The 27,118-nt window shown below is 47.7% G+C and overlaps 19 non-coding genes across 19 annotated transcripts; all 19 read left to right on the top strand.

Moving 5' to 3' along the window:
- The first annotated feature begins 106 nt into the window (after positions 1–106).
- Positions 107–297, top strand: LOC142687099 (U2 spliceosomal RNA). The gene has a single exon (XR_012856377.1). It is a non-coding gene; the product is annotated as a U2 spliceosomal RNA (small nuclear RNA).
- Positions 298–1,590: 1,293 nt separating this feature from the next.
- Positions 1,591–1,781, top strand: LOC142687112 (U2 spliceosomal RNA). The gene has a single exon (XR_012856389.1). It is a non-coding gene; the product is annotated as a U2 spliceosomal RNA (small nuclear RNA).
- Positions 1,782–3,069: 1,288 nt separating this feature from the next.
- LOC142687124 (U2 spliceosomal RNA) lies at positions 3,070–3,260 on the top strand. Its single transcript, XR_012856400.1, has one exon. It is a non-coding gene; the product is annotated as a U2 spliceosomal RNA (small nuclear RNA).
- Positions 3,261–4,560: 1,300 nt separating this feature from the next.
- On the top strand, positions 4,561–4,751 carry LOC142687136 (U2 spliceosomal RNA). Its single transcript, XR_012856411.1, has one exon. It is a non-coding gene; the product is annotated as a U2 spliceosomal RNA (small nuclear RNA).
- A 1,289-nt stretch (positions 4,752–6,040) lies between these two features.
- On the top strand, positions 6,041–6,231 carry LOC142687148 (U2 spliceosomal RNA). Its single transcript, XR_012856422.1, has one exon. It is a non-coding gene; the product is annotated as a U2 spliceosomal RNA (small nuclear RNA).
- Positions 6,232–7,549: 1,318 nt separating this feature from the next.
- LOC142687160 (U2 spliceosomal RNA) lies at positions 7,550–7,740 on the top strand. The gene has a single exon (XR_012856427.1). It is a non-coding gene; the product is annotated as a U2 spliceosomal RNA (small nuclear RNA).
- Positions 7,741–9,016: 1,276 nt separating this feature from the next.
- LOC142687162 (U2 spliceosomal RNA) lies at positions 9,017–9,207 on the top strand. The gene has a single exon (XR_012856428.1). It is a non-coding gene; the product is annotated as a U2 spliceosomal RNA (small nuclear RNA).
- A 1,304-nt stretch (positions 9,208–10,511) lies between these two features.
- On the top strand, positions 10,512–10,702 carry LOC142687163 (U2 spliceosomal RNA). The gene has a single exon (XR_012856429.1). It is a non-coding gene; the product is annotated as a U2 spliceosomal RNA (small nuclear RNA).
- Positions 10,703–11,986: 1,284 nt separating this feature from the next.
- Positions 11,987–12,177, top strand: LOC142687164 (U2 spliceosomal RNA). The gene has a single exon (XR_012856430.1). It is a non-coding gene; the product is annotated as a U2 spliceosomal RNA (small nuclear RNA).
- Positions 12,178–13,469: 1,292 nt separating this feature from the next.
- LOC142687141 (U2 spliceosomal RNA) lies at positions 13,470–13,660 on the top strand. Its single transcript, XR_012856415.1, has one exon. It is a non-coding gene; the product is annotated as a U2 spliceosomal RNA (small nuclear RNA).
- A 1,325-nt stretch (positions 13,661–14,985) lies between these two features.
- LOC142687165 (U2 spliceosomal RNA) lies at positions 14,986–15,176 on the top strand. The gene has a single exon (XR_012856431.1). It is a non-coding gene; the product is annotated as a U2 spliceosomal RNA (small nuclear RNA).
- A 1,296-nt stretch (positions 15,177–16,472) lies between these two features.
- On the top strand, positions 16,473–16,663 carry LOC142687149 (U2 spliceosomal RNA). The gene has a single exon (XR_012856423.1). It is a non-coding gene; the product is annotated as a U2 spliceosomal RNA (small nuclear RNA).
- Positions 16,664–17,939: 1,276 nt separating this feature from the next.
- LOC142687166 (U2 spliceosomal RNA) lies at positions 17,940–18,130 on the top strand. Its single transcript, XR_012856432.1, has one exon. It is a non-coding gene; the product is annotated as a U2 spliceosomal RNA (small nuclear RNA).
- Positions 18,131–19,426: 1,296 nt separating this feature from the next.
- Positions 19,427–19,617, top strand: LOC142687107 (U2 spliceosomal RNA). Its single transcript, XR_012856384.1, has one exon. It is a non-coding gene; the product is annotated as a U2 spliceosomal RNA (small nuclear RNA).
- A 1,268-nt stretch (positions 19,618–20,885) lies between these two features.
- Positions 20,886–21,076, top strand: LOC142687168 (U2 spliceosomal RNA). Its single transcript, XR_012856434.1, has one exon. It is a non-coding gene; the product is annotated as a U2 spliceosomal RNA (small nuclear RNA).
- Positions 21,077–22,352: 1,276 nt separating this feature from the next.
- On the top strand, positions 22,353–22,543 carry LOC142687169 (U2 spliceosomal RNA). Its single transcript, XR_012856435.1, has one exon. It is a non-coding gene; the product is annotated as a U2 spliceosomal RNA (small nuclear RNA).
- A 1,280-nt stretch (positions 22,544–23,823) lies between these two features.
- Positions 23,824–24,014, top strand: LOC142687170 (U2 spliceosomal RNA). The gene has a single exon (XR_012856436.1). It is a non-coding gene; the product is annotated as a U2 spliceosomal RNA (small nuclear RNA).
- A 1,296-nt stretch (positions 24,015–25,310) lies between these two features.
- Positions 25,311–25,501, top strand: LOC142687171 (U2 spliceosomal RNA). Its single transcript, XR_012856437.1, has one exon. It is a non-coding gene; the product is annotated as a U2 spliceosomal RNA (small nuclear RNA).
- A 1,264-nt stretch (positions 25,502–26,765) lies between these two features.
- LOC142687173 (U2 spliceosomal RNA) lies at positions 26,766–26,956 on the top strand. Its single transcript, XR_012856438.1, has one exon. It is a non-coding gene; the product is annotated as a U2 spliceosomal RNA (small nuclear RNA).
- Positions 26,957–27,118: the final 162 nt, after the last annotated feature.

Genomic DNA, 27,118 nt, shown 5'->3' on the forward strand with positions numbered 1-27,118 from the left:
GTGAGCCTGCAGGGCCCCATGGAATTGCCTAGAAGTAGGCTGAATCGCTGCAAGGGCTGAACAGCAGTATCGGGCAGGCTCGGGCAACGCGCGGCCCGTTCGGGTTATCGCTTCTCGGCCTTTTGGCTAAGATCAAGTGTAGTATCTGTTCTTATCAGTTTAATATCTGATACGTCCCCTATCTGGGGACCATATATTAAATGGATTTTTAGAACAGGGAGATGGAAATAGAGCTTGCTCTGTCCACTCCACGCATTGACCTGGTATTGCAGTATTTCCAGGACCGGTGCACCCTTTCCCTTATGTGTTGACTAAAAGCAGATTCCAAAAGTGTTTTGTGTCTTTGCTATTGTTTCTGTCTTTCTGAAGGGATCTCCCCTTTTAATCCCATTATTTCAACACCTGTTGGACAATGCATGAGTGATAATGAGCTCATTGATTAAATGCAATTAATGAATAGATTGCCACCTCTTGTTGTGTGTCGTCTGTGTTTCTGTGTTTCCGGCATTTCACATTGGAACACCTCATTCACCTTCCTTGTCTTCTCTCCGCCCTCCCTTTTAGGTAAGTTAAAGAGCTGCACCTGAGCCAGCCACTGATTGATTGATTGATTGATTGATTGATTGATTGATTGATTGATTGATTGATTGATGCAGCACAACAGTCAAATAGTGGAGTGGAGTAGGGGAACAGCAAACAGCCAATAAAGCAGCCCGCCCGCTCGCCTGCCCGCCACAATGGACCTACCTGTGTACACTAGATGGATGTGATGGAATGTACTGTCGTCCCTACATTTCAAGAAGAAGTAAGAATTGCAGTTGCAACAAAGCCTTGCTTGCCTACAAAGAGAGCAGCAATTTGGATTTGTTACTATGTTACCTAGAAGAATAACAAACTGTGCAAGGATGGAGGTTGTAGGAGCAAGGAGAAGTTGTCTGTAAAGTTGGTGGATGCCTATTTTCCATTTTGCAGTCCCTTGTCTCCCTCTTGTGGCCTCCTGGAGGCAACTAGCTGTGCAAAAAAAAGACAGCCTGGCGGCCGGCTGTTGCAGTGTTGCCCTCTCAGGCAACACTGAGTGACTGACTGAGCCTCACCGTCTTATATAAAGTTCAGACGGAACTTTGCACGTGTCATAGTGGAGCCCTCAGGATTCCAGAGCCAGCTTTCTGACATCATAATGGGGCCTCAGAGATAAAAGCCTGGGCTCAGGCAGTGTTGGTCAGTGCTGCTCAGCAGGCAGCACTGGACTGGACTGGATTACAGCTGATACAAGGTGTGAAGGAACAAGGGGTGGCTGTGGGCATGCACTTGCTGCCGCTGCCAGTGTTTATCTGCATGGCAGCAGGGCATTTGGGCGTTGCCAGGAAGGCGTTTTTATGTAGATTCCTCCTCTTTCAGCACTGCATTGTGGTGCAAGCAAAAGAAGCAAATCCTGTCTGGCTTCCTCTCCGGCCTTTATTCACCTCCCGTGTAGCTGTGAGTGTGTGAGCCTGCAGGGCCCCATGGAATTGCCTAGAAGTAGGCTGAATCGCTGCAAGGGCTGAACAGCAGTATCGGGCAGGCTCGGGCAACGCGCGGCCCGTTCGGGTTATCGCTTCTCGGCCTTTTGGCTAAGATCAAGTGTAGTATCTGTTCTTATCAGTTTAATATCTGATACGTCCCCTATCTGGGGACCATATATTAAATGGATTTTTAGAACAGGGAGATGGAAATAGAGCTTGCTCTGTCCACTCCACGCATTGACCTGGTATTGCAGTATTTCCAGGACCGGTGCACCCTTTCCTTATGTGTTGACTAAAAGCAGATTCCAAAAGTGTTTTTTGTCTTTGCTATTGTTTCTGTCTTTCTGAAGGGATCTCCCCTTTTAATCCCATTATTTCAACACCTGTTGGACAATGCATGAGTGATAATGAGCTCATTGATTAAATGCAATTAATGAATAGATTGCCACCTCTTGTTGTGTGTCGTCTGTGTTTCTGTGTTTCCGGCATTTCACATTGGAACACCTCATTCACCTTCCTTGTCTTCTCTCCGCCCTCCCTTTTAGGTAAGTTAAAGAGCTGCACCTGAGCCAGCCACTGATTGATTGATTGATTGATTGATTGATTGATTGATTGATTGATTGATTGATGCAGCACAACAGTCAAATAGTGGAGTGGAGTAGGGGAACAGCAAACAGCCAATAAAGCAGCCCGCCCGCTCGCCTGCCCGCCACAATGGACCTACCTGTGTACACTAGATGGATGTGATGGAATGTACTGTCGTCCCTACATTTCAAGAAGAAGTAAGAATTGCAGTTGCAACAAAGCCTTGCTTGCCTACAAAGAGAGCAGCAATTTGGATTTGTTACTATGTTACCTAGAAGAATAACAAACTGTGCAAGGATGGAGGTTGTAGGAGCAAGGAGAAGTTGTCTGTAAAGTTGGTGGATGCCTATTTTCCATTTTGCAGTCCCTTGTCTCCCTCTTGTGGCCTCCTGGAGGCAACTAGCTGTGCAAAAAAAAGACAGCCTGGCGGCCGGCTGTTGCAGTGTTGCCCTCTCAGGCAACACTGAGTGACTGACTGAGCCTCACCGTCTTATATAAAGTTCAGACGGAACTTTGCACGTGTCATAGTGGAGCCCTCAGGATTCCAGAGCCAGCTTTCTGACATCATAATGGGGCCTCAGAGATAAAAGCCTGGGTCCAGGCAGTGTTGGTCAGTGCTGCTCAGCAGGCAGCACTGGACTGGACTGGATTACAGCTGATACAAGGTGTGAAGGAACAAGGGGTGGCTGTGGGCATGCACTTGCTGCCGCTGCCAGTGTTTATCTGCATGGCAGCAGGGCATTTGGGCGTTGCCAGGAAGGCGTTTTTATGTAGATTCCTCCTCTTTCAGCACTGCATTGTGGTGCAAGCAAAAGAAGCAAATCCTGTCTGGCTTCCTCTCCGGCCTTTATTCACCTCCCGTGTAGCTGTGAGTGTGTGAGCCTGCAGGGCCCCATGGAATTGCCTAGAAGTAGGCTGAATCGCTGCAAGGGCTGAACAGCAGTATCGGGCAGGCTCGGGCAACGCGCGGCCCGTTCGGGTTATCGCTTCTCGGCCTTTTGGCTAAGATCAAGTGTAGTATCTGTTCTTATCAGTTTAATATCTGATACGTCCCCTATCTGGGGACCATATATTAAATGGATTTTTAGAACAGGGAGATGGAAATAGAGCTTGCTCTGTCCACTCCACGCATTGACCTGGTATTGCAGTATTTCCAGGACCGGTGCACCCTTTCCTTATGTGTTGACTAAAAGCAGATTCCAAAAGTGTTTTTTGTCTTTGCTATTGTTTCTGTCTTTCTGAAGGGATCTCCCCTTTTAATCCCATTATTTCAACACCTGTTGGACAATGCATGAGTGATAATGAGCTCATTGATTAAATGCAATTAATGAATAGATTGCCACCTCTTGTTGTGTGTCGTCTGTGTTTCTGTGTTTCCGGCATTTCACATTGGAACACCTCATTCACCTTCCTTGTCTTCTCTCCGCCCTCCCTTTTAGGTAAGTTAAAGAGCTGCACCTGAGCCAGCCACTGATTGATTGATTGATTGATTGATTGATTGATTGATTGATTGATTGATTGATTGATTGATTGATGCAGCACAACAGTCAAATAGTGGAGTGGAGTAGGGGAACAGCAAACAGCCAATAAAGCAGCCCGCCCGCTCGCCTGCCCGCCACAATGGACCTACCTGTGTACACTAGATGGATGTGATGGAATGTACTGTCGTCCCTACATTTCAAGAAGAAGTAAGAATTGCAGTTGCAACAAAGCCTTGCTTGCCTACAAAGAGAGCAGCAATTTGGATTTGTTACTATGTTACCTAGAAGAATAACAAACTGTGCAAGGATGGAGGTTGTAGGAGCAAGGAGAAGTTGTCTGTAAAGTTGGTGGATGCCTATTTTCCATTTTGCAGTCCCTTGTCTCCCTCTTGTGGCCTCCTGGAGGCAACTAGCTGTGCAAAAAAAAGACAGCCTGGCGGCCGGCTGTTGCAGTGTTGCCCTCTCAGGCAACACTGAGTGACTGACTGAGCCTCACCGTCTTATATAAAGTTCAGACGGAACTTTGCACGTGTCATAGTGGAGCCCTCAGGATTCCAGAGCCAGCTTTCTGACATCATAATGGGGCCTCAGAGATAAAAGCCTGGGTCCAGGCAGTGTTGGTCAGTGCTGCTCAGCAGGCAGCACTGGACTGGACTGGATTACAGCTGATACAAGGTGTGAAGGAACAAGGGGTGGCTGTGGGCATGCACTTGCTGCCGCTGCCAGTGTTTATCTGCATGGCAGCAGGGCATTTGGGCGTTGCCAGGAAGGCGTTTTTATGTAGATTCCTCCTCTTTCAGCACTGCATTGTGGTGCAAGCAAAAGAAGCAAATCCTGTCTGGCTTCCTCTCCGGCCTTTATTCACCTCCCGTGTAGCTGTGAGTGTGTGAGCCTGCAGGGCCCCATGGAATTGCCTAGAAGTAGGCTGAATCGCTGCAAGGGCTGAACAGCAGTATCGGGCAGGCTCGGGCAACGCGCGGCCCGTTCGGGTTATCGCTTCTCGGCCTTTTGGCTAAGATCAAGTGTAGTATCTGTTCTTATCAGTTTAATATCTGATACGTCCCCTATCTGGGGACCATATATTAAATGGATTTTTAGAACAGGGAGATGGAAATAGAGCTTGCTCTGTCCACTCCACGCATTGACCTGGTATTGCAGTATTTCCAGGACCGGTGCACCCTTTCCTTATGTGTTGACTAAAAGCAGATTCCAAAAGTGTTTTTTGTCTTTGCTATTGTTTCTGTCTTTCTGAAGGGATCTCCCCTTTTAATCCCATTATTTCAACACCTGTTGGACAATGCATGAGTGATAATGAGCTCATTGATTAAATGCAATTAATGAATAGATTGCCACCTCTTGTTGTGTGTCGTCTGTGTTTCTGTGTTTCCGGCATTTCACATTGGAACACCTCATTCACCTTCCTTGTCTTCTCTCCGCCCTCCCTTTTAGGTAAGTTAAAGAGCTGCACCTGAGCCAGCCACTGATTGATTGATTGATTGATTGATTGATTGATTGATTGATTGATTGATTGATTGCAGCACAACAGTCAAATAGTGGAGTGGAGTAGGGGAACAGCAAACAGCCAATAAAGCAGCCCGCCCGCTCGCCTGCCCGCCACAATGGACCTACCTGTGTACACTAGATGGATGTGATGGAATGTACTGTCGTCCCTACATTTCAAGAAGAAGTAAGAATTGCAGTTGCAACAAAGCCTTGCTTGCCTACAAAGAGAGCAGCAATTTGGATTTGTTACTATGTTACCTAGAAGAATAACAAACTGTGCAAGGATGGAGGTTGTAGGAGCAAGGAGAAGTTGTCTGTAAAGTTGGTGGATGCCTATTTTCCATTTTGCAGTCCCTTGTCTCCCTCTTGTGGCCTCCTGGAGGCAACTAGCTGTGCAAAAAAAAGACAGCCTGGCGGCCGGCTGTTGCAGTGTTGCCCTCTCAGGCAACACTGAGTGACTGACTGAGCCTCACCGTCTTATATAAAGTTCAGACGGAACTTTGCACGTGTCATAGTGGAGCCCTCAGGATTCCAGAGCCAGCTTTCTGACATCATAATGGGGCCTCAGAGATAAAAGCCTGGGCCCAGGCAGTGTTGGTCAGTGCTGCTCAGCAGGCAGCACTGGACTGGACTGGATTACAGCTGATACAAGGTGTGAAGGAACAAGGGGTGGCTGTGGGCATGCACTTGCTGCCGCTGCCAGTGTTTATCTGCATGGCAGCAGGGCATTTGGGCGTTGCCAGGAAGGCGTTTTTATGTAGATTCCTCCTCTTTCAGCACTGCATTGTGGTGCAAGCAAAAGAAGCAAATCCTGTCTGGCTTCCTCTCCGGCCTTTATTCACCTCCCGTGTAGCTGTGAGTGTGTGAGCCTGCAGGGCCCCATGGAATTGCCTAGAAGTAGGCTGAATCGCTGCAAGGGCTGAACAGCAGTATCGGGCAGGCTCGGGCAACGCGCGGCCCGTTCGGGTTATCGCTTCTCGGCCTTTTGGCTAAGATCAAGTGTAGTATCTGTTCTTATCAGTTTAATATCTGATACGTCCCCTATCTGGGGACCATATATTAAATGGATTTTTAGAACAGGGAGATGGAAATAGAGCTTGCTCTGTCCACTCCACGCATTGACCTGGTATTGCAGTATTTCCAGGACCGGTGCACCCTTTCCTTATGTGTTGACTAAAAGCAGATTCCAAAAGTGTTTTTTGTCTTTGCTATTGTTTCTGTCTTTCTGAAGGGATCTCCCCTTTTAATCCCATTATTTCAACACCTGTTGGACAATGCATGAGTGATAATGAGCTCATTGATTAAATGCAATTAATGAATAGATTGCCACCTCTTGTTGTGTGTCGTCTGTGTTTCTGTGTTTCCGGCATTTCACATTGGAACACCTCATTCACCTTCCTTGTCTTCTCTCCGCCCTCCCTTTTAGGTAAGTTAAAGAGCTGCACCTGAGCCAGCCACTGATTGATTGATTGATTGATTGATTGATTGATTGATTGATTGATTGATTGATGCAGCACAACAGTCAAATAGTGGAGTGGAGTAGGGGAACAGCAAACAGCCAATAAAGCAGCCCGCCCGCTCGCCTGCCCGCCACAATGGACCTACCTGTGTACACTAGATGGATGTGATGGAATGTACTGTCGTCCCTACATTTCAAGAAGAAGTAAGAATTGCAGTTGCAACAAAGCCTTGCTTGCCTACAAAGAGAGCAGCAATTTGGATTTGTTACTATGTTACCTAGAAGAATAACAAACTGTGCAAGGATGGAGGTTGTAGGAGCAAGGAGAAGTTGTCTGTAAAGTTGGTGGATGCCTATTTTCCATTTTGCAGTCCCTTGTCTCCCTCTTGTGGCCTCCTGGAGGCAACTAGCTGTGCAAAAAAAAGACAGCCTGGCGGCCGGCTGTTGCAGTGTTGCCCTCTCAGGCAACACTGAGTGACTGACTGAGCCTCACCGTCTTATATAAAGTTCAGACGGAACTTTGCACGTGTCATAGTGGAGCCCTCAGGATTCCAGAGCCAGCTTTCTGACATCATAATGGGGCCTCAGAGATAAAAGCCTGGGCCCAGGCAGTGTTGGTCAGTGCTGCTCAGCAGGCAGCACTGGACTGGACTGGATTACAGCTGATACAAGGTGTGAAGGAACAAGGGGTGGCTGTGGGCATGCACTTGCTGCCGCTGCCAGTGTTTATCTGCATGGCAGCAGGGCATTTGGGCGTTGCCAGGAAGGCGTTTTTATGTAGATTCCTCCTCTTTCAGCACTGCATTGTGGTGCACCTCCTCTTTCAGCACTGCATTGTGGTGCAAGCAAAAGAAGCAAATCCTGTCTGGCTTCCTCTCCGGCCTTTATTCACCTCCCGTGTAGCTGTGAGTGTGTGAGCCTGCAGGGCCCCATGGAATTGCCTAGAAGTAGGCTGAATCGCTGCAAGGGCTGAACAGCAGTATCGGGCAGGCTCGGGCAACGCGCGGCCCGTTCGGGTTATCGCTTCTCGGCCTTTTGGCTAAGATCAAGTGTAGTATCTGTTCTTATCAGTTTAATATCTGATACGTCCCCTATCTGGGGACCATATATTAAATGGATTTTTAGAACAGGGAGATGGAAATAGAGCTTGCTCTGTCCACTCCACGCATTGACCTGGTATTGCAGTATTTCCAGGACCGGTGCACCCTTTCCTTATGTGTTGACTAAAAGCAGATTCCAAAAGTGTTTTTTGTCTTTGCTATTGTTTCTGTCTTTCTGAAGGGATCTCCCCTTTTAATCCCATTATTTCAACACCTGTTGGACAATGCATGAGGGATAATGAGCTCATTGATTAAATGCAATTAATGAATAGATTGCCACCTCTTGTTGTGTGTCGTCTGTGTTTCTGTGTTTCCGGCATTTCACATTGGAACACCTCATTCACCTTCCTTGTCTTCTCTCCGCCCTCCCTTTTAGGTAAGTTAAAGAGCTGCACCTGAGCCAGCCACTGATTGATTGATTGATTGATTGATTGATTGATTGATTGATGCAGCACAACAGTCAAATAGTGGAGTGGAGTAGGGGAACAGCAAACAGCCAATAAAGCAGCCCGCCCGCTCGCCTGCCCGCCACAATGGACCTACCTGTGTACACTAGATGGATGTGATGGAATGTACTGTCGTCCCTACATTTCAAGAAGAAGTAAGAATTGCAGTTGCAACAAAGCCTTGCTTGCCTACAAAGAGAGCAGCAATTTGGATTTGTTACTATGTTACCTAGAAGAATAACAAACTGTGCAAGGATGGAGGTTGTAGGAGCAAGGAGAAGTTGTCTGTAAAGTTGGTGGATGCCTATTTTCCATTTTGCAGTCCCTTGTCTCCCTCTTGTGGCCTCCTGGAGGCAACTAGCTGTGCAAAAAAAAGACAGCCTGGCGGCCGGCTGTTGCAGTGTTGCCCTCTCAGGCAACACTGAGTGACTGACTGAGCCTCACCGTCTTATATAAAGTTCAGACGGAACTTTGCACGTGTCATAGTGGAGCCCTCAGGATTCCAGAGCCAGCTTTCTGACATCATAATGGGGCCTCAGAGATAAAAGCCTGGGCCCAGGCAGTGTTGGTCAGTGCTGCTCAGCAGGCAGCACTGGACTGGACTGGATTACAGCTGATACAAGGTGTGAAGGAACGAGGGGTGGCTGTGGGCATGCACTTGCTGCCGCTGCCAGTGTTTATCTGCATGGCAGCAGGGCATTTGGGCGTTGCCAGGAAGGCGTTTTTATGTAGATTCCTCCTCTTTCAGCACTGCATTGTGGTGCAAGCAAAAGAAGCAAATCCTGTCTGGCTTCCTCTCCGGCCTTTATTCACCTCCCGTGTAGCTGTGAGTGTGTGAGCCTGCAGGGCCCCATGGAATTGCCTAGAAGTAGGCTGAATCGCTGCAAGGGCTGAACAGCAGTATCGGGCAGGCTCGGGCAACGCGCGGCCCGTTCGGGTTATCGCTTCTCGGCCTTTTGGCTAAGATCAAGTGTAGTATCTGTTCTTATCAGTTTAATATCTGATACGTCCCCTATCTGGGGACCATATATTAAATGGATTTTTAGAACAGGGAGATGGAAATAGAGCTTGCTCTGTCCACTCCACGCATTGACCTGGTATTGCAGTATTTCCAGGACCGGTGCACCCTTTCCTTATGTGTTGACTAAAAGCAGATTCCAAAAGTGTTTTTTGTCTTTGCTATTGTTTCTGTCTTTCTGAAGGGATCTCCCCTTTTAATCCCATTATTTCAACACCTGTTGGACAATGCATGAGTGATAATGAGCTCATTGATTAAATGCAATTAATGAATAGATTGCCACCTCTTGTTGTGTGTCGTCTGTGTTTCTGTGTTTCCGGCATTTCACATTGGAACACCTCATTCACCTTCCTTGTCTTCTCTCCGCCCTCCCTTTTAGGTAAGTTAAAGAGCTGCACCTGAGCCAGCCACTGATTGATTGATTGATTGATTGATTGATTGATTGATTGATTGATTGATTGATTGATTGATTGATTGATGCAGCACAACAGTCAAATAGTGGAGTGGAGTAGGGGAACAGCAAACAGCCAATAAAGCAGCCCGCCCGCTCGCCTGCCCGCCACAATGGACCTACCTGTGTACACTAGATGGATGTGATGGAATGTACTGTCGTCCCTACATTTCAAGAAGAAGTAAGAATTGCAGTTGCAACAAAGCCTTGCTTGCCTACAAAGAGAGCAGCAATTTGGATTTGTTACTATGTTACCTAGAAGAATAACAAACTGTGCAAGGATGGAGGTTGTAGGAGCAAGGAGAAGTTGTCTGTAAAGTTGGTGGATGCCTATTTTCCATTTTGCAGTCCCTTGTCTCCCTCTTGTGGCCTCCTGGAGGCAACTAGCTGTGCAAAAAAAAGACAGCCTGGCGGCCGGCTGTTGCAGTGTTGCCCTCTCAGGCAACACTGAGTGACTGACTGAGCCTCACCGTCTTATATAAAGTTCAGACGGAACTTTGCACGTGTCATAGTGGAGCCCTCAGGATTCCAGAGCCAGCTTTCTGACATCATAATGGGGCCTCAGAGATAAAAGCCTGGGCCCAGGCAGTGTTGGTCAGTGCTGCTCAGCAGGCAGCACTGGACTGGACTGGATTACAGCTGATACAAGGTGTGAAGGAACAAGGGGTGGCTGTGGGCATGCACTTGCTGCCGCTGCCAGTGTTTATCTGCATGGCAGCAGGGCATTTGGGCGTTGCCAGGAAGGCGTTTTTATGTAGATTCCTCCTCTTTCAGCACTGCATTGTGGTGCAAGCAAAAGAAGCAAATCCTGTCTGGCTTCCTCTCCGGCCTTTATTCACCTCCCGTGTAGCTGTGAGTGTGTGAGCCTGCAGGGCCCCATGGAATTGCCTAGAAGTAGGCTGAATCGCTGCAAGGGCTGAACAGCAGTATCGGGCAGGCTCGGGCAACGCGCGGCCCGTTCGGGTTATCGCTTCTCGGCCTTTTGGCTAAGATCAAGTGTAGTATCTGTTCTTATCAGTTTAATATCTGATACGTCCCCTATCTGGGGACCATATATTAAATGGATTTTTAGAACAGGGAGATGGAAATAGAGCTTGCTCTGTCCACTCCACGCATTGACCTGGTATTGCAGTATTTCCAGGACCGGTGCACCCTTTCCTTATGTGTTGACTAAAAGCAGATTCCAAAAGTGTTTTTTGTCTTTGCTATTGTTTCTGTCTTTCTGAAGGGATCTCCCCTTTTAATCCCATTATTTCAACACCTGTTGGACAATGCATGAGTGATAATGAGCTCATTGATTAAATGCAATTAATGAATAGATTGCCACCTCTTGTTGTGTGTCGTCTGTGTTTCTGTGTTTCCGGCATTTCACATTGGAACACCTCATTCACCTTCCTTGTCTTCTCTCCGCCCTCCCTTTTAGGTAAGTTAAAGAGCTGCACCTGAGCCAGCCACTGATTGATTGATTGATTGATTGATTGATTGATTGATTGATTGATTGATGCAGCACAACAGTCAAATAGTGGAGTGGAGTAGGGGAACAGCAAACAGCCAATAAAGCAGCCCGCCCGCTCGCCTGCCCGCCACAATGGACCTACCTGTGTACACTAGATGGATGTGATGGAATGTACTGTCGTCCCTACATTTCAAGAAGAAGTAAGAATTGCAGTTGCAACAAAGCCTTGCTTGCCTACAAAGAGAGCAGCAATTTGGATTTGTTACTATGTTACCTAGAAGAATAACAAACTGTGCAAGGATGGAGGTTGTAGGAGCAAGGAGAAGTTGTCTGTAAAGTTGGTGGATGCCTATTTTCCATTTTGCAGTCCCTTGTCTCCCTCTTGTGGCCTCCTGGAGGCAACTAGCTGTGCAAAAAAAAGACAGCCTGGCGGCCGGCTGTTGCAGTGTTGCCCTCTCAGGCAACACTGAGTGACTGACTGAGCCTCACCGTCTTATATAAAGTTCAGACGGAACTTTGCACGTGTCATAGTGGAGCCCTCAGGATTCCAGAGCCAGCTTTCTGACATCATAATGGGGCCTCAGAGATAAAAGCCTGGGCCCAGGCAGTGTTGGTCAGTGCTGCTCAGCAGGCAGCACTGGACTGGACTGGATTACAGCTGATACAAGGTGTGAAGGAACAAGGGGTGGCTGTGGGCATGCACTTGCTGCCGCTGCCAGTGTTTATCTGCATGGCAGCAGGGCATTTGGGCGTTGCCAGGAAGGCGTTTTTATGTAGATTCCTCCTCTTTCAGCACTGCATTGTGGTGCAAGCAAAAGAAGCAAATCCTGTCTGGCTTCCTCTCCGGCCTTTATTCACCTCCCGTGTAGCTGTGAGTGTGTGAGCCTGCAGGGCCCCATGGAATTGCCTAGAAGTAGGCTGAATCGCTGCAAGGGCTGAACAGCAGTATCGGGCAGGCTCGGGCAACGCGCGGCCCGTTCGGGTTATCGCTTCTCGGCCTTTTGGCTAAGATCAAGTGTAGTATCTGTTCTTATCAGTTTAATATCTGATACGTCCCCTATCTGGGGACCATATATTAAATGGATTTTTAGAACAGGGAGATGGAAATAGAGCTTGCTCTGTCCACTCCACGCATTGACCTGGTATTGCAGTATTTCCAGGACCGGTGCACCCTTTCCTTATGTGTTGACTAAAAGCAGATTCCAAAAGTGTTTTTTGTCTTTGCTATTGTTTCTGTCTTTCTGAAGGGATCTCCCCTTTTAATCCCATTATTTCAACACCTGTTGGACAATGCATGAGTGATAATGAGCTCATTGATTAAATGCAATTAATGAATAGATTGCCACCTCTTGTTGTGTGTCGTCTGTGTTTCTGTGTTTCCGGCATTTCACATTGGAACACCTCATTCACCTTCCTTGTCTTCTCTCCGCCCTCCCTTTTAGGTAAGTTAAAGAGCTGCACCTGAGCCAGCCACTGATTGATTGATTGATTGATTGATTGATTGATTGATTGATTGATTGATTGATTGATGCAGCACAACAGTCAAATAGTGGAGTGGAGTAGGGGAACAGCAAACAGCCAATAAAGCAGCCCGCCCGCTCGCCTGCCCGCCACAATGGACCTACCTGTGTACACTAGATGGATGTGATGGAATGTACTGTCGTCCCTACATTTCAAGAAGAAGTAAGAATTGCAGTTGCAACAAAGCCTTGCTTGCCTACAAAGAGAGCAGCAATTTGGATTTGTTACTATGTTACCTAGAAGAATAACAAACTGTGCAAGGATGGAGGTTGTAGGAGCAAGGAGAAGTTGTCTGTAAAGTTGGTGGATGCCTATTTTCCATTTTGCAGTCCCTTGTCTCCCTCTTGTGGCCTCCTGGAGGCAACTAGCTGTGCAAAAAAAAGACAGCCTGGCGGCCGGCTGTTGCAGTGTTGCCCTCTCAGGCAACACTGAGTGACTGACTGAGCCTCACCGTCTTATATAAAGTTCAGACGGAACTTTGCACGTGTCATAGTGGAGCCCTCAGGATTCCAGAGCCAGCTTTCTGACATCATAATGGGGCCTCAGAGATAAAAGCCTGGGCCCAGGCAGTGTTGGTCAGTGCTGCTCAGCAGGCAGCACTGGACTGGACTGGATTACAGCTGATACAAGGTGTGAAGGAACAAGGGGTGGCTGTGGGCATGCACTTGCTGCCGCTGCCAGTGTTTATCTGCATGGCAGCAGGGCATTTGGGCGTTGCCAGGAAGGCGTTTTTATGTAGATTCCTCCTCTTTCAGCACTGCATTGTGGTGCAAGCAAAAGAAGCAAATCCTGTCTGGCTTCCTCTCCGGCCTTTATTCACCTCCCGTGTAGCTGTGAGTGTGTGAGCCTGCAGGGCCCCATGGAATTGCCTAGAAGTAGGCTGAATCGCTGCAAGGGCTGAACAGCAGTATCGGGCAGGCTCGGGCAACGCGCGGCCCGTTCGGGTTATCGCTTCTCGGCCTTTTGGCTAAGATCAAGTGTAGTATCTGTTCTTATCAGTTTAATATCTGATACGTCCCCTATCTGGGGACCATATATTAAATGGATTTTTAGAACAGAGAGATGGAAATAGAGCTTGCTCTGTCCACTCCACGCATTGACCTGGTATTGCAGTATTTCCAGGACCGGTGCACCCTTTCCTTATGTGTTGACTAAAAGCAGATTCCAAAAGTGTTTTTTGTCTTTGCTATTGTTTCTGTCTTTCTGAAGGGATCTCCCCTTTTAATCCCATTATTTCAACACCTGTTGGACAATGCATGAGTGATAATGAGCTCATTGATTAAATGCAATTAATGAATAGATTGCCACCTCTTGTTGTGTGTCGTCTGTGTTTCTGTGTTTCCGGCATTTCACATTGGAACACCTCATTCACCTTCCTTGTCTTCTCTCCGCCCTCCCTTTTAGGTAAGTTAAAGAGCTGCACCTGAGCCAGCCACTGATTGATTGATTGATTGATTGATTGATTGATTGATTGATTGATTGATTGATGCAGCACAACAGTCAAATAGTGGAGTGGAGTAGGGGAACAGCAAACAGCCAATAAAGCAGCCCGCCCGCTCGCCTGCCCGCCACAATGGACCTACCTGTGTACACTAGATGGATGTGATGGAATGTACTGTCGTCCCTACATTTCAAGAAGAAGTAAGAATTGCAGTTGCAACAAAGCCTTGCTTGCCTACAAAGAGAGCAGCAATTTGGATTTGTTACTATGTTACCTAGAAGAATAACAAACTGTGCAAGGATGGAGGTTGTAGGAGCAAGGAGAAGTTGTCTGTAAAGTTGGTGGATGCCTATTTTCCATTTTGCAGTCCCTTGTCTCCCTCTTGTGGCCTCCTGGAGGCAACTAGCTGTGCAAAAAAAAGACAGCCTGGCGGCCGGCTGTTGCAGTGTTGCCCTCTCAGGCAACACTGAGTGACTGACTGAGCCTCACCGTCTTATATAAAGTTCAGACGGAACTTTGCACGTGTCATAGTGGAGCCCTCAGGATTCCAGAGCCAGCTTTCTGACATCATAATGGGGCCTCAGAGATAAAAGCCTGGGCCCAGGCAGTGTTGGTCAGTGCTGCTCAGCAGGCAGCACTGGACTGGACTGGATTACAGCTGATACAAGGTGTGAAGGAACAAGGGGTGGCTGTGGGCATGCACTTGCTGCCGCTGCCAGTGTTTATCTGCATGGCAGCAGGGCATTTGGGCGTTGCCAGGAAGGCGTTTTTATGTAGATTCCTCCTCTTTCAGCACTGCATTGTGGTGCAAGCAAAAGAAGCAAATCCTGTCTTGCATTGTGGTGCAAGCAAAAGAAGCAAATCCTGTCTGGCTTCCTCTCCGGCCTTTATTCACCTCCCGTGTAGCTGTGAGTGTGTGAGCCTGCAGGGCCCCATGGAATTGCCTAGAAGTAGGCTGAATCGCTGCAAGGGCTGAACAGCAGTATTGGGCAGGCTCGGGCAACGCGCGGCCCGTTCGGGTTATCGCTTCTCGGCCTTTTGGCTAAGATCAAGTGTAGTATCTGTTCTTATCAGTTTAATATCTGATACGTCCCCTATCTGGGGACCATATATTAAATGGATTTTTAGAACAGGGAGATGGAAATAGAGCTTGCTCTGTCCACTCCACGCATTGACCTGGTATTGCAGTATTTCCAGGACCGGTGCACCCTTTCCTTATGTGTTGACTAAAAGCAGATTCCAAAAGTGTTTTTTGTCTTTGCTATTGTTTCTGTCTTTCTGAAGGGATCTCCCCTTTTAATCCCATTATTTCAACACCTGTTGGACAATGCATGAGTGATAATGAGCTCATTGATTAAATGCAATTAATGAATAGATTGCCACCTCTTGTTGTGTGTCGTCTGTGTTTCTGTGTTTCCGGCATTTCACATTGGAACACCTCATTCACCTTCCTTGTCTTCTCTCCGCCCTCCCTTTTAGGTAAGTTAAAGAGCTGCACCTGAGCCAGCCACTGATTGATTGATTGATTGATTGATTGATTGATTGATTGATTGATTGATTGATTGATTGATGCAGCACAACAGTCAAATAGTGGAGTGGAGTAGGGGAACAGCAAACAGCCAATAAAGCAGCCCGCCCGCTCGCCTGCCCGCCACAATGGACCTACCTGTGTACACTAGATGGATGTGATGGAATGTACTGTCGTCCCTACATTTCAAGAAGAAGTAAGAATTGCAGTTGCAACAAAGCCTTGCTTGCCTACAAAGAGAGCAGCAATTTGGATTTGTTACTATGTTACCTAGAAGAATAACAAACTGTGCAAGGATGGAGGTTGTAGGAGCAAGGAGAAGTTGTCTGTAAAGTTGGTGGATGCCTATTTTCCATTTTGCAGTCCCTTGTCTCCCTCTTGTGGCCTCCTGGAGGCAACTAGCTGTGCAAAAAAAAGACAGCCTGGCGGCCGGCTGTTGCAGTGTTGCCCTCTCAGGCAACACTGAGTGACTGACTGAGCCTCACCGTCTTATATAAAGTTCAGACGGAACTTTGCACGTGTCATAGTGGAGCCCTCAGGATTCCAGAGCCAGCTTTCTGACATCATAATGGGGCCTCAGAGATAAAAGCCTGGGCCCAGGCAGTGTTGGTCAGTGCTGCTCAGCAGGCAGCACTGGACTGGACTGGATTACAGCTGATACAAGGTGTGAAGGAACAAGGGGTGGCTGTGGGCATGCACTTGCTGCCGCTGCCAGTGTTTATCTGCATGGCAGCAGGGCATTTGGGCGTTGCCAGGAAGGCGTTTTTATGTAGATTCCTCCTCTTTCAGCACTGCATTGTGGTGCAAGCAAAAGAAGCAAATCCTGTCTGGCTTCCTCTCCGGCCTTTATTCACCTCCCGTGTAGCTGTGAGTGTGTGAGCCTGCAGGGCCCCATGGAATTGCCTAGAAGTAGGCTGAATCGCTGCAAGGGCTGAACAGCAGTATCGGGCAGGCTCGGGCAACGCGCGGCCCGTTCGGGTTATCGCTTCTCGGCCTTTTGGCTAAGATCAAGTGTAGTATCTGTTCTTATCAGTTTAATATCGGATACGTCCCCTATCTGGGGACCATATATTAAATGGATTTTTAGAACAGGGAGATGGAAATAGAGCTTGCTCTGTCCACTCCACGCATTGACCTGGTATTGCAGTATTTCCAGGACCGGTGCACCCTTTCCTTATGTGTTGACTAAAAGCAGATTCCAAAAGTGTTTTTTGTCTTTGCTATTGTTTCTGTCTTTCTGAAGGGATCTCCCCTTTTAATCCCATTATTTCAACACCTGTTGGACAATGCATGAGTGATAATGAGCTCATTGATTAAATGCAATTAATGAATAGATTGCCACCTCTTGTTGTGTGTCGTCTGTGTTTCTGTGTTTCCGGCATTTCACATTGGAACACCTCATTCACCTTCCTTGTCTTCTCTCCGCCCTCCCTTTTAGGTAAGTTAAAGAGCTGCACCTGAGCCAGCCACTGATTGATTGATTGATTGATTGATTGATTGATTGATTGATGCAGCACAACAGTCAAATAGTGGAGTGGAGTAGGGGAACAGCAAACAGCCAATAAAGCAGCCCGCCCGCTCGCCTGCCCGCCACAATGGACCTACCTGTGTACACTAGATGGATGTGATGGAATGTACTGTCGTCCCTACATTTCAAGAAGAAGTAAGAATTGCAGTTGCAACAAAGCCTTGCTTGCCTACAAAGAGAGCAGCAATTTGGATTTGTTACTATGTTACCTAGAAGAATAACAAACTGTGCAAGGATGGAGGTTGTAGGAGCAAGGAGAAGTTGTCTGTAAAGTTGGTGGATGCCTATTTTCCATTTTGCAGTCCCTTGTCTCCCTCCTGTGGCCTCCTGGAGGCAACTAGCTGTGCAAAAAAAAGACAGCCTGGCGGCCGGCTGTTGCAGTGTTGCCCTCTCAGGCAACACTGAGTGACTGACTGAGCCTCACCGTCTTATATAAAGTTCAGACGGAACTTTGCACATGTCATAGTGGAGCCCTCAGGATTCCAGAGCCAGCTTTCTGACATCATAATGGGGCCTCAGAGATAAAAGCCTGGGCCCAGGCAGTGTTGGTCAGTGCTGCTCAGCAGGCAGCACTGGACTGGACTGGATTACAGCTGATACAAGGTGTGAAGGAACAAGGGGTGGCTGTGGGCATGCACTTGCTGCCGCTGCCAGTGTTTATCTGCATGGCAGCAGGGCATTTGGGCGTTGCCAGGAAGGCGTTTTTATGTAGATTCCTCCTCTTTCAGCACTGCATTGTGGTGCAAGCAAAAGAAGCAAATCCTGTCTGGCTTCCTCTCCGGCCTTTATTCACCTCCCGTGTAGCTGTGAGTGTGTGAGCCTGCAGGGCCCCATGGAATTGCCTAGAAGTAGGCTGAATCGCTGCAAGGGCTGAACAGCAGTATCGGGCAGGCTCGGGCAACGCGCGGCCCGTTCGGGTTATCGCTTCTCGGCCTTTTGGCTAAGATCAAGTGTAGTATCTGTTCTTATCAGTTTAATATCTGATACGTCCCCTATCTGGGGACCATATATTAAATGGATTTTTAGAACAGGGAGATGGAAATAGAGCTTGCTCTGTCCACTCCACGCATTGACCTGGTATTGCAGTATTTCCAGGACCGGTGCACCCTTTCCTTATGTGTTGACTAAAAGCAGATTCCAAAAGTGTTTTTTGTCTTTGCTATTGTTTCTGTCTTTCTGAAGGGATCTCCCCTTTTAATCCCATTATTTCAACACCTGTTGGACAATGCATGAGTGATAATGAGCTCATTGATTAAATGCAATTAATGAATAGATTGCCACCTCTTGTTGTGTGTCGTCTGTGTTTCTGTGTTTCCGGCATTTCACATTGGAACACCTCATTCACCTTCCTTGTCTTCTCTCCGCCCTCCCTTTTAGGTAAGTTAAAGAGCTGCACCTGAGCCAGCCACTGATTGATTGATTGATTGATTGATTGATTGATTGATTGATTGATTGATTGATTGATTGATGCAGCACAACAGTCAAATAGTGGAGTGGAGTAGGGGAACAGCAAACAGCCAATAAAGCAGCCCGCCCGCTCGCCTGCCCGCCACAATGGACCTACCTGTGTACACTAGATGGATGTGATGGAATGTACTGTCGTCCCTACATTTCAAGAAGAAGTAAGAATTGCAGTTGCAACAAAGCCTTGCTTGCCTACAAAGAGAGCAGCAATTTGGATTTGTTACTATGTTACCTAGAAGAATAACAAACTGTGCAAGGATGGAGGTTGTAGGAGCAAGGAGAAGTTGTCTGTAAAGTTGGTGGATGCCTATTTTCCATTTTGCAGTCCCTTGTCTCCCTCTTGTGGCCTCCTGGAGGCAACTAGCTGTGCAAAAAAAAGACAGCCTGGCGGCCGGCTGTTGCAGTGTTGCCCTCTCAGGCAACACTGAGTGACTGACTGAGCCTCACCGTCTTATATAAAGTTCAGACGGAACTTTGCACGTGTCATAGTGGAGCCCTCAGGATTCCAGAGCCAGCTTTCTGACATCATAATGGGGCCTCAGAGATAAAAGCCTGGGCCCAGGCAGTGTTGGTCAGTGCTGCTCAGCAGGCAGCACTGGACTGGACTGGATTACAGCTGATACAAGGTGTGAAGGAACAAGGGGTGGCTGTGGGCATGCACTTGCTGCCGCTGCCAGTGTTTATCTGCATGGCAGCAGGGCATTTGGGCGTTGCCAGGAAGGCATTTTTATGTAGATTCCTCCTCTTTCAGCACTGCATTGTGGTGCAAGCAAAAGAAGCAAATCCTGTCTGGCTTCCTCTCCGGCCTTTATTCACCTCCCGTGTAGCTGTGAGTGTGTGAGCCTGCAGGGCCCCATGGAATTGCCTAGAAGTAGGCTGAATCGCTGCAAGGGCTGAACAGCAGTATCGGGCAGGCTCGGGCAACGCGCGGCCCGTTCGGGTTATCGCTTCTCGGCCTTTTGGCTAAGATCAAGTGTAGTATCTGTTCTTATCAGTTTAATATCTGATACGTCCCCTATCTGGGGACCATATATTAAATGGATTTTTAGAGCAGGGAGATGGAAATAGAGCTTGCTCTGTCCACTCCACGCATTGACCTGGTATTGCAGTATTTCCAGGACCGGTGCACCCTTTCCTTATGTGTTGACTAAAAGCAGATTCCAAAAGTGTTTTTTGTCTTTGCTATTGTTTCTGTCTTTCTGAAGGGATCTCCCCTTTTAATCCCATTATTTCAACACCTGTTGGACAATGCATGAGTGATAATGAGCTCATTGATTAAATGCAATTAATGAATAGATTGCCACCTCTTGTTGTGTGTCGTCTGTGTTTCTGTGTTTCCGGCATTTCACATTGGAACACCTCATTCACCTTCCTTGTCTTCTCTCCGCCCTCCCTTTTAGGTAAGTTAAAGAGCTGCACCTGAGCCAGCCACTGATTGATTGATTGATTGATTGATTGATTGATGCAGCACAACAGTCAAATAGTGGAGTGGAGTAGGGGAACAGCAAACAGCCAATAAAGCAGCCCGCCCGCTCGCCTGCCCGCCACAATGGACCTACCTGTGTACACTAGATGGATGTGATGGAATGTACTGTCGTCCCTACATTTCAAGAAGAAGTAAGAATTGCAGTTGCAACAAAGCCTTGCTTGCCTACAAAGAGAGCAGCAATTTGGATTTGTTACTATGTTACCTAGAAGAATAACAAACTGTGCAAGGATGGGGGTTGTAGGAGCAAGGAGAAGTTGTCTGTAAAGTTGGTGGATGCCTATTTTCCATTTTGCAGTCCCTTGTCTCCCTCTTGTGGCCTCCTGGAGGCAACTAGCTGTGCAAAAAAAAGACAGCCTGGCGGCCGGCTGTTGCAGTGTTGCCCTCTCAGGCAACACTGAGTGACTGACTGAGCCTCACCGTCTTATATAAAGTTCAGACGGAACTTTGCACGTGTCATAGTGGAGCCCTCAGGATTCCAGAGCCAGCTTTCTGACATCATAATGGGGCCTCAGAGATAAAAGCCTGGGCCCAGGCAGTGTTGGTCAGTGCTGCTCAGCAGGCAGCACTGGACTGGACTGGATTACAGCTGATACAAGGTGTGAAGGAACAAGGGGTGGCTGTGGGCATGCACTTGCTGCCGCTGCCAGTGTTTATCTGCATGGCAGCAGGGCATTTGGGCGTTGCCAGGAAGGCGTTTTTATGTAGATTCCTCCTCTTTCAGCACTGCATTGTGGTGCAAGCAAAAGAAGCAAATCCTGTCTGGCTTCCTCTCCGGCCTTTATTCACCTCCCGTGTAGCTGTGAGTGTGTGAGCCTGCAGGGCCCCATGGAATTGCCTAGAAGTAGGCTGAATCGCTGCAAGGGCTGAACAGCAGTATCGGGCAGGCTCGGGCAACGCACGGCCCGTTCGGGTTATCGCTTCTCGGCCTTTTGGCTAAGATCAAGTGTAGTATCTGTTCTTATCAGTTTAATATCTGATACGTCCCCTATCTGGGGACCATATATTAAATGGATTTTTAGAACAGGGAGATGGAAATAGAGCTTGCTCTGTCCACTCCACGCATTGACCTGGTATTGCAGTATTTCCAGGACCGGTGCACCCTTTCCTTATGTGTTGACTAAAAGCAGATTCCAAAAGTGTTTTTTGTCTTTGCTATTGTTTCTGTCTTTCTGAAGGGATCTCCCCTTTTAATCCCATTATTTCAACACCTGTTGGACAATGCATGAGTGATAATGAGCTCATTGATTAAATGCAATTAATGAATAGATTGCCACCTCTTGTTGTGTGTCGTCTGTGTTTCTGTGTTTCCGGCATTTCACATTGGAACACCTCATTCACCTTCCTTGTCTTCTCTCCGCCCTCCCTTTTAGGTAAGTTAAAGAGCTGCACCTGAGCCAGCCACTGATTGATTGATTGATTGATTGATTGATTGATTGATTGATGCAGCACAACAGTCAAATAGTGGAGTGGAGTAGGGGAACAGCAAACAGCCAATAAAGCAGCCCGCCCGCTCGCCTGCCCGCCACAATGGACCTACCTGTGTACACTAGATGGATGTGATGGAATGTACTGTCGTCCCTACATTTCAAGAAGAAGTAAGAATTGCAGTTGCAACAAAGCCTTGCTTGCCTACAAAGAGAGCAGCAATTTGGATTTGTTACTATGTTACCTAGAAGAATAACAAACTGTGCAAGGATGGAGGTTGTAGGAGCAAGGAGAAGTTGTCTGTAAAGTTGGTGGATGCCTATTTTCCATTTTTTAGTTCCTTGTCTCCCTCTTGTGGCCTCCTGGAGGCAACTAGCTGTGCAAAAAAAAGACAGCCTGGCGGCCGGCTGTTGCAGTGTTGCCCTCTCAGGCAACACTGAGTGACTGACTGAGCCTCACCGTCTTATATAAAGTTCAGACGGAACTTTGCACGTGTCATAGTGGAGCCCTCAGGATTCCAGAGCCAGCTTTCTGACATCATAATGGGGCCTCAGAGATAAAAGCCTGGGCCCAGGCAGTGTTGGTCAGTGCTGCTCAGCAGGCAGCACTGGACTGGACTGGATTACAGCTGATACAAGGTGTGAAGGAACAAGGGGTGGCTGTGGGCATGCACTTGCTGCCGCTGCCAGTGTTTATCTGCATGGCAGCAGGGCATTTGGGCGTTGCCAGGAAGGCGTTTTTATGTAGATTCCTCCTCTTTCAGCACTGCATTGTGGTGCAAGCAAAAGAAGCAAATCCTGTCTGGCTTCCTCTCCGGCCTTTATTCACCTCCCGTGTAGCTGTGAGTGTGTGAGCCTGCAGGGCCCCATGGAATTGCCTAGAAGTAGGCTGAATCGCTGCAAGGGCTGAACAGCAGTATCGGGCAGGCTCGGGCAACGCGCGGCCCGTTCGGGTTATCGCTTCTCGGCCTTTTGGCTAAGATCAAGTGTAGTATCTGTTCTTATCAGTTTAATATCTGATACGTCCCCTATCTGGGGACCATATATTAAATGGATTTTTAGAACAGGGAGATGGAAATAGAGCTTGCTCTGTCCACTCCACGCATTGACCTGGTATTGCAGTATTTCCAGGACCGGTGCACCCTTTCCTTATGTGTTGACTAAAAGCAGATTCCAAAAGTGTTTTTTGTCTTTGCTATTGTTTCTGTCTTTCTGAAGGGATCTCCCCTTTTAATCCCATTATTTCAACACCTGTTGGACAATGCATGAGTGATAATGAGCTCATTGATTAAATGCAATTAATGAATAGATTGCCACCTCTTGTTGTGTGTCGTCTGTGTTTCTGTGTTTCCGGCATTTCACATTGGAACACCTCATTCACCTTCCTTGTCTTCTCTCCGCCCTCCCTTTTAGGTAAGTTAAAGAGCTGCACCTGAGCCAGCCACTGATTGATTGATTGATTGATTGATTGATTGATTGATTGATTGATGCAGCACAACAGTCAAATAGTGGAGTGGAGTAGGGGAACAGCAAACAGCCAATAAAGCAGCCCGCCCGCTCGCCTGCCCGCCACAATGGACCTACCTGTGTACACTAGATGGATGTGATGGAATGTACTGTCGTCCCTACATTTCAAGAAGAAGTAAGAATTGCAGTTGCAACAAAGCCTTGCTTGCCTACAAAGAGAGCAGCAATTTGGATTTGTTACTATGTTACCTAGAAGAATAACAAACTGTGCAAGGATGGAGGTTGTAGGAGCAAGGAGAAGTTGTCTGTAAAGTTGGTGGATGCCTATTTTCCATTTTTTAGTCCCTTGTCTCCCTCTTGTGGCCTCCTGGAGGCAACTAGCTGTGCAAAAAAAAGACAGCCTGGCGGCCGGCTGTTGCAGTGTTGCCCTCTCAGGCAACACTGAGTGACTGACTGAGCCTCACCGTCTTATATAAAGTTCAGACGGAACTTTGCACGTGTCATAGTGGAGCCCTCAGGATTCCAGAGCCAGCTTTCTGACATCATAATGGGGCCTCAGAGATAAAAGCCTGGGCCCAGGCAGTGTTGGTCAGTGCTGCTCAGCAGGCAGCACTGGACTGGACTGGATTACAGCTGATACAAGGTGTGAAGGAACAAGGGGTGGCTGTGGGCATGCACTTGCTGCCGCTGCCAGTGTTTATCTGCATGGCAGCAGGGCATTTGGGCGTTGCCAGGAAGGCGTTTTTATGTAGATTCCTCCTCTTTCAGCACTGCATTGTGGTGCAAGCAAAAGAAGCAAATCCTGTCTGGCTTCCTCTCCGGCCTTTATTCACCTCCCGTGTAGCTGTGAGTGTGTGAGCCTGCAGGGCCCCATGGAATTGCCTAGAAGTAGGCTGAATCGCTGCAAGGGCTGAACAGCAGTATCGGACAGGCTCGGGCAACGCGCGGCCCGTTCGGGTTATCGCTTCTCGGCCTTTTGGCTAAGATCAAGTGTAGTATCTGTTCTTATCAGTTTAATATCTGATACGTCCCCTATCTGGGGACCATATATTAAATGGATTTTTAGAACAGGGAGATGGAAATAGAGCTTGCTCTGTCCACTCCACGCATTGACCTGGTATTGCAGTATTTCCAGGACCGGTGCACCCTTTCCTTATGTGTTGACTAAAAGCAGATTACAAAAGTGTTTTTTGTCTTTGCTATTGTTTCTGTCTTTCTGAAGGGATCTCCCCTTTTAATCCCATTATTTCAACACCTGTTGGACAATGCATGAGTGATAATGAGCTCATTGATTAAATGCAATTAATGAATAGATTGCCACCTCTTGTTGTGTGTCGTCTGTGTTTCTGTGTTTCCGGCATTTCACATTGGAACACCTCATTCACCTTCCTTGTCTTCTCTCCACCCTCCCTTTTAGGTAAGTTAAAGAGCTGCACCTGAGCCAGCCACTGATTGATTGATTGATTGATTGATTGATTGATTGATTGATTGATTGATTGATTGATTGATGCAGCACAACAGTCAAATAGTGGAGTGGAGTAGGGGAACAGCAAACAGCCAATAAAGCAGCCCGCCCGCTCGCCTGCCCGCCACAATGGACCTACCTGTGTACACTAGATGGATGTGATGGAATGTACTGTCGTCCCTACATTTCAAGAAGAAGTAAGAATTGCAGTTGCAACAAAGCCTTGCTTGCCTACAAAGAGAGCAGCAATTTGGATTTGTTACTATGTTACCTAGAAGAATAACAAACTGTGCAAGGATGGAGGTTGTAGGAGCAAGGAGAAGTTGTCTGTAAAGTTGGTGGATGCCTATTTTCCATTTTGCAGTCCCTTGTCTCCCTCTTGTGGCCTCCTGGAGGCAACTAGCTGTGCAAAAAAAAGACAGCCTGGCGGCCGGCTATTGCAGTGTTGCCCTCTCAGGCAACACTGAGTGACTGACTGAGCCTCACCGTCTTATATAAAGTTCAGACGGAACTTTGCACGTGTCATAGTGGAGCCCTCAGGATTCCAGAGCCAGCTTTCTGACATCATAATGGGGCCTCAGAGATAAAAGCCTGGGCCCAGGCAGTGTTGGTCAGTGCTGCTCAGCAGGCAGCACTGGACTGGACTGGATTACAGCTGATACAAGGTGTGAAGGAACAAGGGGTGGCTGTGGGCATGCACTTGCTGCCGCTGCCAGTGTTTATCTGCATGGCAGCAGGGCATTTGGGCGTTGCCAGGAAGGCGTTTTTATGTAGATTCCTCCTCTTTCAGCACTGCATTGTGGTGCAAGCAAAAGAAGCAAATCCTGTCTGGCTTCCTCTCCGGCCTTTATTCACCTCCCGTGTAGCTGTGAGTGTGTGAGCCTGCAGGGCCCCATGGAATTGCCTAGAAGTAGGCTGAATCGCTGCAAGGGCTGAACAGCAGTATCGGGCAGGCTCGGGCAACGCGCGGCCCGTTCGGGTTATCGCTTCTCGGCCTTTTGGCTAAGATCAAGTGTAGTATCTGTTCTTATCAGTTTAATATCTGATACGTCCCCTATCTGGGGACCATATATTAAATGGATTTTTAGAACAGGGAGATGGAAATAGAGCTTGCTCTGTCCACTCCACGCATTGACCTGGTATTGCAGTATTTCCAGGACCGGTGCACCCTTTCCTTATGTGTTGACTAAAAGCAGATTCCAAAAGTGTTTTTTGTCTTTGCTATTGTTTCTGTCTTTCTGAAGGGATCTCCCCTTTTAATCCCATTATTTCAACACCTGTTGGACAATGCATGAGTGATAATGAGCTCATTGATTAAATGCAATTAATGAATAGATTGCCACCTCTTGTTGTGTGTCGTCTGTGTTTCTGTGTTTCCGGCATTTCACATTGGAACACCTCATTCACCTTCCTTGTCTTCTCTCCGCCCTCCCTTTTAGGTAAGTTAAAGAGCTGCACCTGAGCCAGCCACTGATTGATTGATTGATTGATTGATTGATGCAGCACAACAGTCAAATAGTGGAGTGGAGTAGGGGAACAGCAAACAGCCAATAAAGCAGCCCGCCCGCTCGCCTGCCCGCCACAATGGACCTACCTGTGTACACTAGATGGATGTGATGGAATGTACTGTCGTCCCTACATTTCAAGAAGAAGTAAGAATTGCAGTTGCAACAAAGCCTTGCTTGCCTACAAAGAGAGCAGCAATTTGGATTTGTTACTATGTTACCTAGAAGAATAACAAACTGTGCAAGGATGGAGGTTGTAGGAGCAAGGAGAAGTTGTCTGTAAAGTTGGTGGATGCCTATTTTCCATTTTGCAGTCCCTTGTCTCCCTCTTGTGGCCTCCTGGAGGCAACTAGCTGTGCAAAAAAAAGACAGCCTGGCGGCCGGCTGTTGCAGTGTTGCCCTCTCAGGCAACACTGAGTGACTGACTGAGCCTCACCGTCTTATATAAAGTTCAGACGGAACTTTGCACGTGTCATAGTGGAGCCCTCAGGATTCCAGAGCCAGCTTTCTGACATCATAATGGGGCCTCAGAGATAAAAGCCTGGGCCCAGGCAGTGTTGGTCAGTGCTGCTCAGCAGGCAGCACTGGACTGGACTGGATTACAGCTGATACAAGGTGTGAAGGAACAAGGGGTGGCTGTGGGCATGCACTTGCTGCCGCTGCCAGTGTTTATCTGCATGGCAGCAGGGCATTTGGGCGTTGCCAGGAAGGCGTTTTTATGTAGATTCCTCCTCTTTCAGCACTGCATTGTGGTGCAAGCAAAAGAAGCAAATCCTGTCTGGCTTCCTCTCCGGCCTTTATTCACCTCCCGTGTAGCTGTGAGTGTGTGAGCCTGCAGGGCCCCATGGAATTGCCTAGAAGTAGGCTGAATCGCTGCAAGGGCTGAACAGCAGTATCGGGCAGGCTCGGGCAACGCGCGGCCCGTTCGGGTTATCGCTTCTCGGCCTTTTGGCTAAGATCAAGTGTAGTATCTGTTCTTATCAGTTTAATATCTGATACGTCCCCTATCTGGGGACCATATATTAAATGGATTTTTAGAACAGGGAGATGGAAATAGAGCTTGCTCTGTCCACTCCACGCATTGACCTGGTATTGCAGTATTTCCAGGACCGGTGCACCCTTTCCTTATATGTTGACTAAAAGCAGATTCCAAAAGTGTTTTTTGTCTTTGCTATTGTTTCTGTCTTTCTGAAGGGATCTCCCCTTTTAATCCCATTATTTCAACACCTGTTGGACAATGCATGAGTGATAATGAGCTCATTGATTAAATGCAATTAATGAATAG

This window comes from Rhinoderma darwinii (assembly GCF_050947455.1).
Source record: "Rhinoderma darwinii isolate aRhiDar2 chromosome 5 unlocalized genomic scaffold, aRhiDar2.hap1 SUPER_5_unloc_19, whole genome shotgun sequence".
Taxonomy (NCBI): Eukaryota; Metazoa; Chordata; class Amphibia; order Anura; family Rhinodermatidae; genus Rhinoderma; species Rhinoderma darwinii.